This window comes from Camelus ferus, chromosome 31 (assembly GCF_009834535.1).
Source record: "Camelus ferus isolate YT-003-E chromosome 31, BCGSAC_Cfer_1.0, whole genome shotgun sequence".
Lineage (NCBI taxonomy): Eukaryota > Metazoa > Chordata > Mammalia > Artiodactyla > Camelidae > Camelus > Camelus ferus.
Genome location: NC_045726.1, coordinates 11,527,878 through 11,548,279, shown reverse-complemented (window position 1 = coordinate 11,548,279; position 20,402 = coordinate 11,527,878). Strand labels below are relative to the sequence as shown.

The following is a 20,402-nucleotide window of genomic DNA, read 5'->3' as shown; positions in this document are numbered from 1 at the left end:
TTACTAATAAGAGGCTAAAATTATTTCCTTTCAAAAAAACTATACAAATAGCCGTGGAAATCTTTAATAATGTCTTCACCTTTCAAGAAAAAAACCATTTTAATGTACTGTGCTTGTCTTTCAGACTCCACATGTCCCATTTTGAGTGATTATAGCAGGAAACCTGGTGGCTTGGCAGTCAGGAAAATGCACAGGCCTCTTTTTCTAAAGCAAAAAAAGTGTTTAATGGTTAAACTCAGAGTGAAAGGGAGAGTCTCCCCATCTCCTTCCATAATGCGTTGGACCGAGCATCGTACCTACTCTCTGGCGCGGAGCTCAGAGATGGAAAGAGCCAGACAGGTCGCCCAGTTGAGACCCCTGTATTGATAAGCAGGTGGCTTGGCGGGTATTGCCTTCGGCTTTGCCCAGTCACTTTCCAAATAGTACTAGTGTGAGAGAGCAAAGAGGAAGCAACTGTGATCCACGTACAGTTTGCTTTTGAGAAATTCTTGACAAGTTCTTAAGAGGAAAGAAAAACAACTTCAGGGCATTTAAACACTAAGGTATAAAGCAATTAGTTAACAAATCCCTATCTTTGGCTGATGGGTTTTCCCCTCTGATACACATTCCAGGAAATGTCTCTAATTTTATTTTTTGGCAGGAGGGTTTTCCTCCATGAATATCATTTCTACTTTATGCCTGTGATTCATCCTCTCTCCTTCCCTCTTTCTCTTCTCTCTCTTCCCAGTTTCCAAATCCGGGATGGTATGTTGTGGGCTATAAGGGCTTCATCCAATTTGATGGGGGGCGGAGGGAGCTGAGTTGGGAAAAGGGGTGGCTGCAGAAAGAAACCAGGATAATTACATCAAAGTTCGATTTTCGTCTGAAAAGTTTGATGGCTTGCCTCCACTCCAGCCATGAAGACCCACGTTCACAGCTAATGCAACCTTCATGCCAAAAAAGGGAAAAAGAAAGAACGTGTAACCTGACAGGTAGCAGGTGGTGCATATGGAATTATCATTGGCTATTAACACCAGGTCGGGTATCATATTAGCCACTTTCAGACTGCATTTGCCAAACCCACATAAAAATATAAAACCAGGTATTGCAATATTCTGTCGCTCCCTTAGCAAAACAGATTTTCTTATATTACTCATAGTGGAGTCAGCCGGCTTACATTAGAATTTTTTTAAACTTTTTTTTTCTTAAAGGAAGAACTAAATCTAGTTGATATAAAAGAGAAACTGGGACAAAAATCAGGTCAAGAATTTGATACAAAAGGCATTCAGATAAAGCTAATAATATTCCAGAGAGTTGTCAGTTGAGTAGACTATGATTACATTTGTCCAATCTCAAGCCAACCCCTGTATCTACATGAGGTTCCAGGAATTGGTCATTAATTCCACTTTTTTAATTCAAATTTTAATGATTCTAGATCCTCTATTAACTCCATGGGAATCGCTAGCTTTTTGGAGATTTCCAAATCTTGGTACCAAAACTGAAACTTTTAAATGCCATCAAGAGTTTTTTATGTGTTCCCCTTTTCTTCATTGACTGGGATACTATCACATTTTGGATTAATGCTGGTCATCTCAGAAAGGTCGGTAGCTAGTCAGGTTTCACTTCGCCCATGAGTAGATAACCAGAATCTCTTCTTCCATTTTCTCTTTAAAAAAAATAAAACAAAAACAAAAACCTAGGGCTCAGACGAAGAGTCTCATGATGGAACCAGAACCCATCTAGACCCCAGCCTCTCCACGGGGAACGGAATGGGTCCCCAGGCACTTCACCTGGGCCAGCCTACATTTGTAATCTTTCTCTTCCATACCATAGCATCAGTATGCTGGATTACTAGAACAAGACGAACCCAAGCCACTTTATCTCAAAAATAGAGGGCAGGCTTAAAAACTTCTACCCTGAAAAAAAAGAAAAAAGAAAAAAAAGAAGAAGAAAAGAAAAAAGAGGAAAAAAGAGAAAAAAAAAAAAAAAACTTCTACCCTATTTGAGTTACTGGGATCTTTTACCTCAGGTTCAAAGGAAGGCGATGTGAATGGGGCAGATTCATGTGACGCCCATAAGTCAGCCCCAGTTTGCCTAAAACAAAACCCTGAGAACATTTTAAGGGTTCAAAAGTCCTTAACTGAGCCTAGGCAACCTCGAACTTTCCAAATAATGTCCACACTGATGAGACTGTATCTTTTCTAAAATCTGGTTTTATATCACGCCGTGTTGTACAAGTCCAGACCATTTCTATAGATGATTTTAGGTACTTGTTCCTACGCGTCAAGAATGAGATCTTTGCTTAAAGGCTGATGCAGTACGCAGTCTATTCACTTGAGACCAGACAATCAGCATGACTCAAATAAAGCTTTTCTTGAGAAACAGATTGTGAGGGAATTCTACATCCACAAAGAGCCTAAATTTTAAAATAGTTCAACTACTCACTTCCTCTGCCAGAGTAGATATCATTACTGTCTCGACACACATGCACGCACGCACGCACGCACGAGACAGGGTAGTATGGAAAAATATGAGTTGCATCTAGTCCCCAAAACTCAGTTACAACTTTCAGTGCCATTGGACTTCTCACCTTGCAAAATGCCTTTGAAAGAAGTGCCAATAAGCCAACAAGAGCCACTGCAAGTTCTTTTCAGAATGTGGCAGAGAATTAAATAAATGACTAACATTTTGACATCATTGAGGGGTGGGGGAGGAAGGCCTGGATAATCAACATGCTCGATATCCAATAATCTGCAAAAATCAGAGACTGGGTTTTACCCAAATGAGCCTTCCCTGCCCTGGAGTTTAGAGTTGGGTTCATGGTCTCTCCCCACTCAGTGGATAATGGAACATAGCCATTAATGAACAACAACAAAAAATTACTACCCTTGGGGAGCCAAACAGCTGACCTGGAAGTAAAACATCTCGGCCCTTCACTCAGAGGCCACAGAGCTTGCTCAGCTTTCTCAGGGAGTTGCCAGGGCTCGAGCGAGCAGCCGGCCTGGGTCCAGGAGCATGGGAAAGCCTTGGCCACAGCTCCCTGGGGAAGGTGCTCAGAAGGTCGCGCAGCCGCGCTGGGAGAAAGCAGCTCTTCTAGCCCGGTCTTCTCTGCCGACTCAGACACCAGTGATCTGATGCCAGCCTCTCCCTGGCGAACTGTGGGCAGGGAGGCCACCCCTGGAAATGGCCCAGAACAGCCTCTGGTCCAGCAGCATCAGAGGGCACTCACCTTGTCTCCTGCATGAGCCAGTGTGTATTGGCAGCTCATCTGATCTGAACTGAAGCTACAGTTCCACCACCACCCCTCCTAGCAGAATCCTGCCTTGAAATGTGACAGAACCGGGGGAATCAGGGCCATTTCTTGCACCAGCCCTCAGCTTGCCAAGGCGATTACAACAAAACCATCCTGAACAAACAGCTAGGTGTCTATTCCACCTCTAAAGCTCTTTATGTTTTTAAAGGAAGAAAAAAAAAAAAAGATTTCATCACTCCTGGTAACATGCCTGCTTTAATTTTTTTTTATTTTTCAGATAATACAGATTCTAAGCTGATCAGAATCTGTTCCCATCTCTCTGCTTTGCTACCCGTCTTGAGTTGGAGTTGAGGAGGGTATTTTGTAATATATTTTTTCTACTGTTAGATTTTTTAAAAATATTGAAGTATAGATGATTTACAATATAAACAACAAGGTCCAACTGCATAGCACAGGGAACTATATTCAATATCTTGTAACCACCTAAAGGGAAAAAGAATATGAAAAAGAGGAGGGCATTTTTAGTTCAAGTTTGATGTAAATTTAAATGAGAAGCCCACTGAAGTCTAACTCATGGTCTTTCACTGTTTATCCTAAAGTGTATTATTTTGTTAGGAGTATATTGTGTCTTGGGGCTGGCCAAAATTATAATAATGCCTTTTTTGATGAACAAAACTAGGCAGGTTGACTTTTATATTACAATTTAAAAAGCAAAAACAGACAAACAAAAAGCAAGAGTTCAAGTAGTTAGTGGACTAATTTTGTTCTTATCTATTTTAACCTGGGCTGAATGTCGACCCTTCTGTTAATGAGATGACTCTGAAAAGGGGAGATAAATGTCGTCTACTTTTCATGTGATCCAGAAAATTAATCTCCCATGCTTATGTTAATACCGATTATGTAACGTAGGAGGCAGTGCGACCTACGGGATAAAACCTTCGAGGAAGGAGATCATGTTCAATTACTGCCTATCTTACTGCCGACAATATTTTCACCTCTCTGGGTCTCCCCTGCCTCCTCTCGCCCCTCACATGCGTTCCCTCACATATCTTCCCTGTAAAATTGGATAATACCTCTGAGAGATGCTGGGAGAATTACTTAGGTGCTTTGGGAAACAACTTAAAACACCTTTTAGAACTTCCCTGTGAAACAGCAGGTATCTCTGATGTCCCTACCGGAGCGCCAGCCTTCTGGTGAATAACCACGACACACTTAGCAAATTGTCTTTCCACTCGGTAGAAACGATCCCATGCAGGTGACCCTCCACCCAAAGGGTGCCGCTTATTTCCAGGGAATAAATTACACAGAAAGGAGGGCACAACAGAGAGTAATTAAGTTGCCAAGTTAAGAAGGAACCAATGCTTGTACTTTAGAGGTTAAACCAAGAGCCGACTGCATCAGGGAGGGACTCATGTTCTGTATTCGGCTGTAAAATAGACTGGGAGTTGCGTGTTGGGCGTCTGAAACATCTTCTGAAACGCTAAATCAATTTAATATCAATAATTGCCAGATATATGCTAGATTAAATGAACCAACACAGACAGCTTTGTTCATAGAGAAAACAGGGCCAAATGGCTTTCATTAGCATGACTAATCCCAAAGTTCCATGCTTCCATAATCAGACGTCTAAATCGGAATCCTGGCTCTTGAAATATATAGCTTGACACGAGACTGTCCAAATCCAGCTCTCCTATTCCTTTAATACACATGCTGAATATCAGAAAAGCAAGGTGACATTTAAAGCACCCATACCAGCTACAATGGTGCCCAGCGGTGCTCAGCAAAACACCAGATGCACAGAAAATAAGGAATTTGCTCTTCATTGCAGGGCTGAGGTTTTCCCCAGACCTGTTTCTGAGGCGCTTTGGTTCTTTTAAAAACGTGTTCTTACATGTTACTAAATTCACATTTATTTGTGGGTGTAATTAGGTCTGTTTACAGTGTTTTCAGACAAAGCCCTGAGGGTTGAACCCAGGACCTGGTGTGCACTAGGAAGGCACCCTACCGCTTAAGCTACACCCTGCCCGCTCCAGGGTGCTTTGGAAGCACCTGCTGTGGCCTGGCAGGGACAATCTTAACAGTGGTTTCAAACACCAGGCCTGTGTCCACAGCTCGCCAGCGGCCCTGGAGCACCTGGGCAGTTCCCTGTTGTGGTGGCTGCAGGACCGAACGGGGCCGTCAGGTGGAGAGCTGGCCGTGCTTTCACTTCGGCGCCTGAGAAGATTTCCCTTCTTTGGAAACTGTGACACATCTCTTCTCCTTTGTAACTCTCTGGTTTTGAAAAGTCCTGACAAATGTTAGCCCTTAACCACCTTGCAAATTTCAGAATTTCTCTCAGGCTTTTTATCGCTAGAAAAGAATGGTCTTTGCAGAAAAGTAGGGGGGGTAGCCAGCAAGCGGAGGGAGGTCATCAGAGTGACTGGGGAGGGCGGGAACTGGGGAATGGTCGGGGCCTGGCTCCACCACGGACTCTGGGTGCTGGTGCAGGGCGTCCTGTGGACGTGCAAGGAAGTGCCGGGCAGACCACTGCCTTGGGACCTTGCAGAAGATGTTCTGAACACATTGTCATTTGTCTCAGATTCCCAAGTCCGGCCCCGGCCCCTGCCCCACTATGACATCAGTCCAGCTAGTCCTTGTGAAAACACTTCATCAGCTGCCTTCTGAAGTGTGTGTATGTGTGTGTGTACGTGTGTATGTGTGTGTGTGTGAACTGCAAGGAACACAGAATAGCTCTTCGGGGCCTAATCACGGGGCGGCCGGTCTCCTTTGGAGGTCTGTGCGAGCCCTGGGTCAGAGCAGCTGCCTCTGAGTCACGATGAGCCGGGGGGGCCCCAAATCCCTTCATAGCTGATCTGGGGAATGGAAAAAGTTCTCAGCTTTTCATTTCCATGATAGAAAAGAAGACTTCCACCCCCATCCGCTCACCCCGAGAAGCCCTTATGTCCTATGCGGGGAATGCATTTGGAAGTCAAGCGTGATTAGCTCTACACTTTGGTTTGAAATAATTCACAGACACGGATCAGAAATGTTCCTGAAGTACAACTGACTTCTGCAGGTATCAACCAGCTCCTTCCAGGCTCTCCTCTCCTTTGTGATGTGTGTGAGTGCATGTGTATGTGTGTGAGTGTGTGTGTGTGTGTGTGTGTTGTTGATTAAAATGGTTCTCTTGCTTTCCCAGTTTACATGGCGGCAAACTGTCCCTCAAGCCCCCACCCCCACCCCAACCCTACATGTGTTCTAAGGAGTCTTGATGCAAGCGTGCAGTCAGCTCAGAGGAGTTGTCAGTCCCCCGGCTGTGAGGCAGGGCCACCAGGGGAGGGCTCGCCGTCCCCAGCTACAGAGAGGCCACAACACAGTGCGTGAGGAGGACCTCTGTCCTCTCCCGATGGTGGCCTGGTTGAGAAGTCAAGGGTTTCTGTGGATTCTCCGGGACTGACTCCATGGCAGGCCGGCTCACCCGCTGCTAATGCCACGGCAAAAGGAAGGCACTTAGGAGACATCGTGTCTGGCTATGAACTCTCTCCTCCCACCCCCACCTTCCCTGTCTTTCTAATGCTCTTCCCAAGTCTGGCTAAGAAACAGTACACGATTGCTGGGATTGGATGGTGGGCAGGGCTCTGAGGAAGCAGCCTGGAGAGGGGGAGGGTGGACTCCTGCCTCTGGGAGTCTTTGCACCTTGACTCTCACCAAGTGGACACACCTTTTTCTCCAGACATCACCTTCTCTGATTCAGAGTGCAGCTTAGGGGGTTTCATTGTCAGAAAATCTGCGTGGGGCCCCCTTTCCGTAAGGCCCCTGGGTTCCTCCCACAGGTTTCACTCTGTGAAAGTCGAGGCATAAAGACGGAAGGCCAACTCACAGAGGCCCAAGTCCTTTCCACACTTCCAGGCTATTTCCTAAGAGATGTTATCACCATGCAACCCAGGCGATAGTTTATTTCACAGCAAGACTTGAGAACTGCACTAGAAAGTTCTGTGTGTCCCCTTTGAAGCGGTCAAAATTCACTAAACTACCTGGAAGGTATGAGAAGAGGATGTCCAACAGATCAGATCACCTCTTGGGACCAAGAAGGAATTCCCCATGATCTCTTGGGGCAGCAAGAGGATTTAGAGCGCCCTGGATTCAGGAAATGGAAGAGAGTTTCAGGACTGTGATGGCCGGTTTTGTGTGTCCACTTGACCGGGATAAGGAACCCAGGTGTTTTCATCAAATGGTGGTCCAGGTGTTGCCGTGGAGGAGTTTCGTGGATGTGGTTAGCATCTACAATCAGTTGAGTTGAAGGAGATGGTCCTTATAACGTGGGTTATCCAGCTAGTTGAAGGTCTCTACAGAGCAAAAACTGACCTTTCCCAGAAATTCTGCCTCGAACTGACAGCATCACCTCTTGCCTGAGTTTCTGGGCTGCCGGGCTGCCCTGTGGGTTTTGGACTTGCCGGCCCCCACCCCACAACTGCATGAGCCAATTTCTTAAAATAAATAAATTGTATATATAATTCTTCTATTATTATAATTAATATAATTAAATTATATTAATTAATTAGTTTATATTATATAATTATATACTACAATTAATATAATTATAGTATTAATATTATATAATAGAATACTTCAATATATATATAAAATCTCATATTGGTTCCTCCCTAAAGAGAACTTCCATCATAGAAACTTAAAAACACTAAAAAACCGAATAGTGGGGACTTCTCCGCCTGGGTGGGTGACTCCTGGGTGAGCAATCCTGTTCTTGGTGCACATTAAACCTTCCTTCTGAGTGTTAGAAGATGGGGTGGGGGTGGAGGAAAAGGGAATGTCACCGAGATGTGTGCCGCTGTGGCCTTACAACACTTACTTTTACATACCAGACTGAAAAGTACTCAGGTGGAACTGAACCCCGAAACAGAGTGAGTTTCCATGACTCTGTTATTATTGTGGGCCACCTGTAAGTAAAGGGTGTCAAATATTGTGGGTTTTTTTTTTTTCCTCTTCTCTGGGAAATCCCCTATTTTTCCAGAAGAGTTACATAACTGACAAGAAAACTTTGTCAGGAATAAAACCTGGCCTGCACAGCCTCAGGAAAAGCCCAGAATATATTTACTCCATTCAATGAGAATAGAAATACAGGGAATTGCGCACATGAAACAAGGCTTGTCCTCTTTCCTCTGCATGACTGTGGCCAAACTTTTAGGAACTGTCAGAAATGAGGTTTCCCCTAATTAGTGGGGGAAAAGAAATGGTTTAGAATCTGGTAGGGTAAATGGTTTTCTTTAGGGTGAATTCAGTCGGTGGGGAAAAGGCACAGCTTGCATGGATTCCTGAAACATGGAGCCTGCTTTACTGGGGCTGTTTGTCATCTGACATGCGCGTGCTGAATTCCCACGTGCTTCAGGAAGAGAAGGACGTTGTAGACACCTGGTCTTTAGGAGTTAAGCCTTCTCTGTGTTGACTGTGAATGAGAGTAAGAAACCCGCCCCCCTCCAGACCTTTCACATGTCCCCATCCGTGGAAATGAACACCTTCCACGTGGAGACGGAAGGTGGACACGAACTAGAGGACCTCCCTTTCACACCAGGAAGTGGATCAGACTTGGCAAAGCTACAAACCGACCAGGAAGTGCTCCCCGCTTTCCAACATGAACCTTCTACGTGGGAAGCCCCTACCACACAGAGTGCTTAGTGAGATGTCTCCGAGTCGACACTCAGCACACGGGAGTTAGCAGTATTGCTATCAGTTCAGAAAGATCTGTGCGGAGAGAGTTCCGCTGGAAATAACATCACTATCTAATGCTTACTAAACGTTGACCAGCGATCGGCTTGTGTGAATTCATTTGAATGCTCACAATGCATTCGTTGTATTGTATTCATTGTAACGCATGAATGCATTGAATGCTTCTGAGAGATGCAGCATTCATATCCTCATTTTACGCAGATGGGGAAACTGAGTCATGACGAGGCATGGCACTTGCACAAGGCCGCACAGCTGCTGGATGGTGCAGAGGGACAGGGGCCAGGCCATCTGGTTCCAGAACCGACTTGTTTAAGCACCGCACTCAACCAACTCCTGCTAGGGGGAGAAGTGATCAGTGCAACTTCTTTTTTCCTCTGAAGCATTTTTATCAGGTGACTTAAAGCACTCAGTTCAGTGTTTACTGAGAGCAGACACTCAATAAGGCTATTGACTGTGTGATCATTCTGTTTTTCAAGCAAAGAATGTCTCTAATACTTACTCGCTTCATTCCTTCATTTCTGTCTATTGGGTACTTTTTTCTTTTCTGCTTTTGAAACCTAAGTTCTACCCATCTTTCAGGGCACACGCAAAGGCCATCTGCCTTATAAATCTTGAACTTTCGGTCCACGGTGTCGCTCCCTCCTTAGCATCTCTGCACACACTCGTGAGGAAGGTCACCCTGGTTCCAGAGGAGCCTTCACAACTCCTTTCTCCACCCCCTACCCTACCACAAAGTTCCAGGCCTTATCCAGATGCAGATAACTAGTGGGAAGAGGAGTAATGTGGAACCATCTAGAAAGGGCTGAGGTTTACAAGACACACTCAGAGAGGCAGAGAGGCAGAGAGACAGGGAGAAAGGGAGAGGGTGGGAATTCAGAAGGAAGGAGAATGAGAAGTGGGGATACAGGCTTCCTGGCAGCTGAGGATGCTCAGAGAAGAATGGAGAACAACATGACAAGGCAAAAGCTTATGAACTGAATTCCCTTCACTTACTCCACTGTGCGTTGAAGGATGCCTAGAAAAAAACTAGAATTACTTCCAATTACTTCTGAAATGTTTGGATGTGACGCATGCTGAGACAGGCACGCGTGGGCTTGTGGTTTGATTCAGCTCACATCCCCAAGGCTCATACCTCTTGACTGCACTGCTTACTTGGTAGTACAACCTGCTGACTTGCACTGTCCCAAGCAGCACAGAGGGAAAGTTCTGGAGACCTGGTTTAGAGCCCATTACTTCTTAGCTGTGTGACTTTCGGGAAGTCACTGCACTGCTCTGAGCCTCGCTGACATCTGCCTATGAGAAGCAAACAAGACAATCTATGTGAAAGTGTTCTGGGAACCATAAACTGCTATGTACATGCTACTATCGTTCAGCACCAAGCAGGGACTCATTAAAATCTTGCTGATTGATTGACCGATTGATGAACTCTGGCCAGCTTCCTGAAAACTTGTCTCATTTAGTTGAGAAGTGGGTTTGGTATGTCAGTCAAGCAACATCCAAGAAAATTCACTTGGCTTTACAGCAGCCTAGTCCAAGGGAGTTTTAAGTTTATAGATTTACTTGCAAACAAACCACTTTCTTTTTTCAACGGATTTCTTTGGTGGGGATGATGAGATGTGTCAGAAGAAATGAGAATGTCGTTTTGGCTACATGCACATTTGAAGTTGGGAGAACCCGGATTCCAAACATCGAAGTGGAAAAGACAGGGATGTCAACCCCCCCGGACCAGCTCTGGACACATGGTAGGCGTTTTTGAAAACACCAGGAATGGAGTTGGGTCTCTTATTTTTTTAACTGAAGTACAGTTGATTTACAACGTGTTCATTTCTGGTGTACAGCATAGTGATTCAGTTATACATATACACGTATATTCCTTTTCATATTCTTCTTCATTATAAGCCATTAAAGGTATTGAACATAGTTCCCTGTGCTGTACAGTAGGACCTTGCTGTTTATCTATTTTATATACAGTAATTAATATCTACAAATCCTGAACTCTGGATTGGGTCTTAAATCCAAACATCCATCCATCCCTGAGCACACTAGACTGCCCGGTGAGGTTCTGGGGCAACATCACAGTACTTCCATGACCTCATGAAAACAAAAACGACTTGACGTTGAATAAAGTTGAAGCAAGGAAACTTCAAACTAAATTTTTATTGAAATTCTCCCCATTGTCAGCCGACATTTTCAATTTTCATTCCCCTGCTTCGGCCCATTTTGCCATAGGAACTTGGATGTTTTCATTGAACAGCAGCCAGTGAACATTGGACTGAAGGGGCACACTACAAATTTGGAAAAATAAATAAATGCTTCAGAACTTCCACTTGAAAACCACAGCTAAAAATGAAATCAAATCTGACCCACCCCTTTTCTTTTAAATTGTGGGAACAGACTCAGTCTGCCTCAATTTTTAAGCCCATATTAAATTTTACATAAGCACCTTGGAGATCCATGCCTGGCTTGGTCGAAAGCAAGTTGTGGAACCTGTGACTCACACACAAGGTTTGAACAACTTGCACAAGAAGGTGTCATGCCTCCTACACCGTGTTCCTTAATAAACACGTGTACTTAAAAAATAAAAAGGGAAGAAAAATCGGTTCACGGACAGAGAGAGAATAATTCACTCCAAATTGCTCTTTTGATGAATGTGGACAAAAGAATAAAATTTGTCACCCAGCTAATATTACCATCAATATTTTGTCCAGCTACATTCCTTCCAATTTAAAAACAGTTCAATATCCCTTTTACCTTCAAGTAGCAGCACTTAATAAACAGTGATGGATGGTTTTTATTTTTGCACGCATTTTAGTCTTCCCTGCTTCTGTTACAAGGGCACTGTTTTGCTTGGGGGAAATGTAGATCTTCCGTCTTTCTTGCATTGACATGCATCCCTCAAGGAAAGACGGCCATATTTAATTCATAACCCCCATCGGCTACACAAACATACAACTTCCCATCAATTAGGCAACACAGAGATGTTGTTAAAAATCAATGAGCTTATTATTAAATATATTTTTTTCATGTAGCAATAATAGTTATTGCCACACTATTGTTATTACTGCAATGTCAGCTGTTTAGGTAGCTTTCAGAGAGTTTGATTGGTTTTGATGTTGCCAGCAAGGCATTCCGTGAAACGACGGATCCTGGGGAGGTTTTCCATTCCTGTCTCCTGCCACACTTAGAGGCCACCAAGAGAAGAGGGGAAATGGATGCTGTAGTGGAAGGAACCTCGGACTGAAAGCAGAAGACCTGGGTTCTACACCCAGCTCTGCCCATAACTAGCCGTATGACCTTGGGTAAGTCTCTTCTCCACCCTGAGCCTTATTTTCCTCATTTCTAAAAATGACAGAGTCATCCCACAGGATTGCTGAGGTCCCCTGCGTTTCAAAATGTAGATTTTTCTAATAACTATTGTTTTCCTAGCAAAGGAAACAGGAAGAAATTGGCTCAGTTCAGCAACTCTTAATTATTCCTTTTCAAAAGACTCTTGATTTAAAAAAAAAAACAAACAAACAAAAAAACAAGGAATGAGTAGACTGGGGGAAATGCTACCGAATCTGGAACAGACATTAAATTGATCCGAAAACCAAATATGCCCATATTTGTGTTTTCATCTTGTTGTGTGTTTATTAAAAGTAATTTTGATATTTTGACACATGCCACTACTGTGGGAGCCTCCTGCCTACAAACAGAGATGTTAAAACTGTGCCAGCACACGCAAAGGTTAAAAACAACATTGCACAGATTTTGGCAACTACATCATATGCTGTCTGGCCGCAGCTGATCTGAACTGAGTCCTCCATAATTACAGGAGAAGGTGGAACAGGTTTGCTGCTAATTGGAAAATTCTGCAAATGGCAGCACTGAAGTAAATTGACAGTCGTTAGAATATTAGCAAAATGAGAGTACTGATTAGGAAAAAGCTCAGATGCACTTTTTTTTTCTTTTTTTTTTACTGCCGGATTCTACTGGCAAATTGATAATAAAAGCTGAACTTAATAATAACAGCTGTTATTTGACCTGGTAATATTTTTTTTTAATCTGTTGCTGTTCCCAGACCAATAATACATAAAGAAGGTCTTTATCCACTGTTGCAAAATTATTTTTTGAATCCCAAAAGGTATATTCAGAGTCAGTGAAGGAAAACGGTGCTTAAAGGGGCAGGCCATCGACAGTCACGTCCTAACGCAAGCGCCTTCCCTGGAAAGTCGTGAGTTGTTCTCACCCGCCACCTTCCAACGGGCCTCGGGGGACACGCGGGGGTGTTAAGGGTTCCCCTTCGGAACAGAGCCCGAATTCTAGTTCCGGTTCACTTTAAATCGGTGACTGGTAAAAATGTCCACGTTAACTTATTTTTCACTTTAAAGTGGTCAGGAAAGAAAGTTGGACTGTGCCGGTCTCTGAGGCTTCTACGAGCACTTGGCGGTCTGTACTTTTTATTTTTCAACAAGATAGGAAGAGATCTGGGAATGCACAGATTAACTGGAAACGCTGCCATGAGGCTATGGAAAAGGGACACATAGTTTTACATTATGTGGACAGACATGAATACGTCCAGAAGACTTGCATAATGGGGTGCTGAGCCCCTATGGGTGGAAGGATAAGTTGGTCCCGTCTTTCTGGCTGTATGGCAGTCTGGGTCAAAAATCTTGAAACTGTACATAGCCTTTGACCCAGCAATTCCATTTTAAGGGTTTGTCCCAAAGAAAGAGCCAAATGGATATGCCTAAAGCTTTACCTACAGAAGATGTTCCTTGCAGCATTATTTATAATAAATAGAAGAGTGAAAGCCACATTTGTCCTGGAACGAATAGTTGACTATGATATACAAAAGAATATGGCATAATTATTTAACATCTGTTATGGAATAGTTAATGATATGGAAAAATAGCCTAGTAAGTGAAAAAACAGACCACCAAAGACTAAACATAGGATGATCACTCTTTTTTATCTACAGAGACAGATAATTCCGGAAGAGGGCTACCCAAGGAGATTAATGGTTATTCCTGAGTGGTGGGTTCATTAAAGGGTAGTTTTCTTTTTATTCTCTTTTGCTGGTCCATCCTTTCTAAATTTTCTAAAGTGAGCGTGCATTGTTTCAGTCAGAAGGAAATACACAAATTATTTTTAGAATTAGAAAGTCTCTAGAGGGGTTCCTGCTGTTTTAAGTAAAAATTCGATCTATAGCAGTGGCCACAGCAGTATTCCTGAATAGCAAGTTAGCTTCCTCGACTTCAAATCCACCTTCCCACCAAGGGAAGGAAAAGGGCCAGCTGATAGCAAATCCTAAAACTCAAGGTGAAGAACCAGCCTGCTGTTTATGGTTAATTCACACACACATACACACACATGCACACGCATACGCACGCACACACACAGGAACCCTCTTTTTTGATATCTGTTCTCTGAAAACACAGGTCAGCAACCACTTTAGGTCCTTACAGAAATGGGTTTCCTTTTATGACTTTGGACTTCATACTCTGGTAGTTTTGCCGTTTTCTTCTGCCCTCACTATGGTAACACAGACCCTCATTTATTTTGAATCTGTGCAGGAGGGAGTCGTTGCAATTTTCAGGGTTTGTCTATCCACAAGTCAACTGGAGGGGAGCGGGGGGTTGGACCCAGACCAATCCAGATCCAACTCACGGCCTCACAAAATACACTCCATCCGTGTATTATCGCGAGTAAAGTTCACTCCTCACGAGATGCGGTCATGCTGCCCAGGCCCCGTTGATGGATCTCTGCATATTTAACCTCAGCCACAAAATATGAGTACTTGAGCTCTCAAGACACCCCCGGTACCTGAATATCAGCCAAGAAGTGGAGCGAGGCTGCAGCATCGCAGAGCTGGCCTGAGAGCACGGGGACATTTGCCGGGGCGAAGATGGATGCATCGCATTTCTTAACAGGTCTGCTTTTTTAAAAACCTCTGTATTAACATCCTACGGCACCATTGCCAAAAACATAAAATTCCAAAGGCAAATCCCCTCCGTTCCAGCGCTGCCAGGACTGGGCTGACTAGGCTCCGCCTGGGGACTGTAAACTGCCACAGTTGCTTCTAGCAGGGAGCACAAAGCCCACCCCATTAGTTTCAGCCACAGGACCAACCGACTCTCAAGCTGCTTCTCGCCAGGAGTGTGGGTGGGCAGCGGGCAGGGTCCCAACGCGACAACTAGATTCAATTGACTGTAACCCAGAATTTTTTTAAGTGGCTTTTTTGGACGATGGTACCCAGCCTCCCCCCCACCCCATCCTTCATCCTTTCTAACAGTTATGCACCCGGAAAACAAAGCGATGGGGAGGGGGAGGGGGGGTGCATTGCTGCAGCCAGTGTGTGCCAAATACAGTTAAGGGTGGAGAGGGAGGTAGGATTGGAAAGGGGGTAAAAATCAAGTCACTTTCAATCAAGTGTCACACCTTTAAATAGTGGTTAAATCTTTGCATTATGCAGCTCATCCCTTTACAACATGGGGTTCCCTTAGAGAATTCCCTGTTTACACTGGGAATTCCTCCAGGGCCGCATCAATAAAGCTGAACAGATGTCAGGGTGGAATGCCAGCGGCAGTGGCTGTTGTCAGGGGTACTGGGGAGGGAGGCACAGAACAATGAGCGAGGCATCTGCTACACAAAGACTCACGCGTGGGTCAGGCTCTGCCAGTGTGTAGAGATTCCACCCTACCCTTTGTCTGGGCACATTGCCTTTCTTGTTTCTCGATGACAAGGGTTGACACATGTCACCCGGCCCTATCAGGAGCGTTATTTGTTTGCCGCTTGCATATGCACCAGTGTCTCTGACCTCCCCCGCATGCATCTCCACCAAATGCGAGCAACGCGGAAACTCTCCAGCGCTTGCCCCAGTCTAGGATTTCATTATGCACTTTGAGTCGAAAGTGGGATGTAGATGTCCTTCTTTTTAATTAAAAACATGATTGATGAGATTTAACTGACAGTAGGAAATGCAATTTAAATATTCCTTAAAGAGGCACTAACCCTGTTTGCGTGGCGAGGGTTGCGTCCGGCTCCAAAGTTGCAACCGGCAGGAGAAAGGAAATTAAAATAAAAGCCCGTTAGAGCCCGCTGGCTGTGCAAGGGTGGTAACGCGAGGCAGCATCTGCAGCGTGTAACCAGAAACTTATGCGCATTAGGAGCTAATGTGAGGTGTTACTAACGTTCACCGTGATGAAAGGCAGCAGATGAGAGGGGAGGAAAGTGGTAGGTGAGCATGTCCAAGCCAAAAACAACCAGTTCACCGTATTTTTAAGGGACAGTAGGCTTCGAAAAGACCTTATCCCCAAACTCCCCATTTGACCGCCCCGCAAAAATGGTCTTTCCCCTCGCTGCTGTGTCGTTGGGCTTCTCCACCCCGGCTCCTCTCCCCAGATGCCTTCCCTACAGGGTCCTTTTAAAATCTGTGTTGTAAGCTAAGTCCTCAGTGCCTGGGACCGTCCTTCTGCAGCCTGGACTTAGGCTGAGGGTCTAAGGCAAACAGGAAAGCATTCACAGTTTTGTTTTAAAGGCCTTCTCAGATTCACTCCCGCAGCGACTGCTAAGTTATCAGCAAAAATTATGCGAACCACAAGACACGGCAACGCACAAATCATGGGAACCCCGAAACACGCTCGTCAGAGGCCGGAGTAAGTTTTTCTAATAGCAAGACCTTGGCCTTGGTGTTTTCAATCTAGAAATAATAGATGAAGTTGAATCTTGGTCTGTGTTAAAATAGTATTGACTTAAATACCAACGCCAATAGCAATTTAACATTTATTTTCAAAACCAATCTCCCTTTCTCTTTCTTGGTATCATTCACAAAGGGATTTTTTTTTTTTTTTTTGGTTGTTGTTTCGGGGATGTTTTGTTTTGTTCTGTTTTGTTTTCCATGGAAATAGTTATGTTCTGAGAAACAGCAACTTGGGATTTTAAAAAAAGAGTACTTTCCTAAAAGTATATTCAAGAACAGCCGAGTCCACACTCTCGAACCCTACTCACAGCGTAATCTTCGAACGTTTTTCCTACCTAAAGATTTTATTCTAGGTTTCCAAAATCCCCGAAAGATGCCGCACAGCTTCTAGATCTTTTCCACTTAATTCCTAATTAAAGACCGAGAAAAAGGAAAGCTTTTGTTGAAATGCTTGGATTCGAGGAAAGGAGGTTACAACTGGAGTTGATATTGGTGAGTATTTAACTAGCAAAGGTTAATTAGAACTGCAGGAATGAGATGTAAAATAACGGATTCTGATCAATTGATTAATGAGATGTCAGGAGGTACAAGAATTCACCTTTGGGAGAAACATGTTAAAAATGAAATATATTTGCAGAGCCATAATGTCTTCCCTCTTATTTAGTTTATTAAACACTAGGAGCAGCTGGATGTTTTTCTATCTGTGACAATCTGCAGAAAATTACGGCCCCCAAATCCACCAAAAGTAGCACCAAAATGTCACCCAGTCTCCCCTAACACCCATAAAAGTGAACAAAGTCTCGAGGAAGAAGCTGAAATCTCCAGCGGCCCCCTCTCCCACTCCTCTCTGGCCTCTCTCCCCGTTCCTTCTGCATGCTGGGCTCAGATTCATTTAAAAGATAAGTGGTTTTGAAATTCTGGATTAGAAATTATTAAAATCGGGCATGTTACACCCATTCTGGATTTATTGATTCATTAGCCCCGTATCAATTTCACCGTTGACATGAGTGACGCGCTGGGGGAAAGGGTCTCGCAAACGCTTTTCCTTTTTCACTTGATGTTGCTGGTGAACAAACAGATCCCCTGTTTGCGGCATCGATGCTCTTTGTCACAATAAACCCCAGTATATTATGTTTATATATGTCCTTCAGGCATGTCACAACAGTTTGGCATTCTGAGCGGCTCTACCACTGTGTACATTAAATAGTCATGTAGTTACATTAAACAGTGGGGAGTTCACACTTCACAACCACTCAGTGTTTTAAAACAGATGTGGGCTGTCTGTTGTCAGACTCCAGTGGAAAAACTCAGAAGGATCTGGGTGGGAACACAATCTCCAAATGATTGAGGGCTCCCCCAATTTTCCACCCACGTTCCTCCACCCCCTACACTAGAGGTTGAGGGTGAGAGAGGTTTGGGGGAAAGGAAGAGGGAAAAAGGTAGGGGGCAGGAAGCCACAACTTTTATGTCTTCTAGAACAGAGATGTGAAAAAAAAGAATTCAGAATTCGGAATAGTTTGTGGCATGGAATATTTTGAGCGGGGTGGGCTCGCTGGGGTGTCGTGGGATTTACTGACAGGAGAATTTTTGACAGTTGATGGACAGATGAATTCCGTCATGGAAGCGTTAGTCGAAAGCGGCAAGGCCAGATGGAAACTCACAGCTTGTCTTTAATATTAATTTTCTTTTTTTTTTTTTTCAGGAGATCAGAATTCCCTAATTCCCTAAAATGTTTCAATGCATCTTGAGGTATTATTTTTCAGATGCCTTTCTCCACCTACTCTTAGTACAAGTGTTCCTTTGTGTTAATGTTATGTTTCCTCCCTTACTTTGAAAAAAAAAAAAAAAGCCTAATTTGTTCTTTTTCTTTCCTTCCTTCCTACCTTCCTACCTTCCTTCCTTCCTTCTCTTCTTTCTTTCTTCTTTCTTTCTTTCTTTCTTTCTTTCTTTCTTTCTTTCTTTCTTTCTTTCTTTCTTTCTTTCTTTCTTTCTTTCTTTCTTCTTTCTTTCTTTTTCTTTCTTTCTTCCTTCCTTTCTTCTTTCTTCCTTCCTTCCTTCTTTTCCTTCTTTCTCTTCTTTCTTTCTTTCTCTCTTTCTTCTTTCTTTCTTTCTCTTTCCTTCCTTCCTTCCTTCTTTCTTCCTTCCTTCCTTTTTCTTTTCTTTCTTTCTTTTTCCTTTTTGCTCTATCTGTACAACTGTTAAAATTTTGCCTTCATTTCCAGCAAACACAGAAGATAAATATAGGAACCCAGTAAGATACTAAATCTAAAAATGAGAAATCCATCCAAAGCAATTGTGACTTTGAGCTTCGACAGCTGAAGGAACTAACGATAAGATTTTCTTTGTGGCTGAATGAAACGCATGAACTCTGTGTGCTGTCACAAGGATGGAAGGGACCACCATGTTCAGGGTGTCCATCCTCTGGACAGTAAGAACGAAGTCATCTACTCTGCTGCAGGATGCAGTGGGGACAGAGCTGGACTGAGACTCAAAGGCCTGACCTCTGGGCTTGGCTCTGCCTGGCTCGCTGAGCTGTGTAACATGAGGCACTACAACTGCCTGGGTGTCGGTTTCCTTATTTGAAAAACACAGTCAGCACTGCCAGGAGGCAATGAGTCCTCAGTGATGTCTACAGTTCCCCGCAGCGGACCACAGACCTGCTAAGGGAAGAATGGCCTGTTCATATCAAGAAGTCACAACCGCTGCTTTCCTCGCTTCACTGCTGAGCTTCTCAGAGACCCTGGCCATCCCTCCACGGCTGCTTAGAAAGCGAGACAGTGCCCCTGTGTTTCTTCCCAGTCTTTTTCCTGCTGTTCCACACAAAACACAACCACCGTGCACTTTCCTGCTGCAGAGACATCACTCATAAGTAAATATCTAATAATTAAAAAAGTGAGTGGCCCAGGGTGACATTCCATATTCCAACCAGACAAAGCCCAAGTGCCCCTAACTCTTCTGCTCTGTGACCCTTCTCCCCTCGTTCCTTTACTGTACATCACTGGAGCCACTCAAGCTGAGAACAGCACTTCAAAACTCAGAGACACTGCTTCTGTGTCTGTGTATTACCTATTTTCCTAGTATTGTTTCAAGTTCAATGTAAACACACTAATGTAGGACAGCTTTCCCCAGTTTCCTGACACATCACTTTGGTTATATGTTGGCTGTGTGTGTGTGTGTGTGTGTGTGTGTGTGTGTGTGCGCGTGCGCGCGCGTGTACATGTGTGTTAATGAGTTTGTCTTGGTCAACCAGAAAAACCTTTTATGATGAATGTAATGAAAACATTTATTAGCTAAACCAAGGAATCCAAAACAAAGCAATGGATTGTGGTTTGTTGGAAAAATGAAGCAGGGGCTTCCCAACATCAGCTGAAAGACTATTTCTACGTGGCTCGGCAGGGGTACTGCGGCAGTCGTGAAACCCCATGTCATAAGTTCTCATCCTCCTCTGATGTGTCCCACTATAGGACTGGGGAAAGTGACTTCACTTTGTTCTTTCTCTTCATCTGTGGAGCAGAGGGAAGGTTATGAAGCTAGACAAGAGAGGACTTGGAAAGGGAACTCATGTAAGTAAGTTTAGATGGGTTAGGATTCCAGAAGTTGGGAAGAAGGACCAGTGGGCAGGATTTACCAAGGAGCAGATCTGGCTCAACACGAGCAAAACATGCTAAAGTGTAACACTGCTCAAGGTCAAAGTCAGCTCCCTTGTTAGGCAAGCGATCCCTACCGTGATAACGAATCCATTGTCAAAGATGCCACAGAGGGAAT

The 20,402-nt window shown here is 44.0% G+C and overlaps 1 protein-coding gene and 1 long non-coding RNA gene across 2 annotated transcripts in view; one reads left to right on the top strand and one right to left on the bottom strand.

Annotated features, from left to right (window-relative positions):
- EBF2 (EBF transcription factor 2) overlaps window positions 1–20,402 on the bottom strand; it is a 144,863-nt gene that overhangs the window by 27,213 nt on the left and 97,248 nt on the right. The window lies entirely within an intron of this gene.
- LOC116660799 lies at window positions 13,860–18,485 on the top strand. Its single transcript, XR_004316436.1, has 2 exons — window positions 13,860–16,593; window positions 16,991–18,485. It is a non-coding gene; the product is annotated as an uncharacterized LOC116660799 (long non-coding RNA).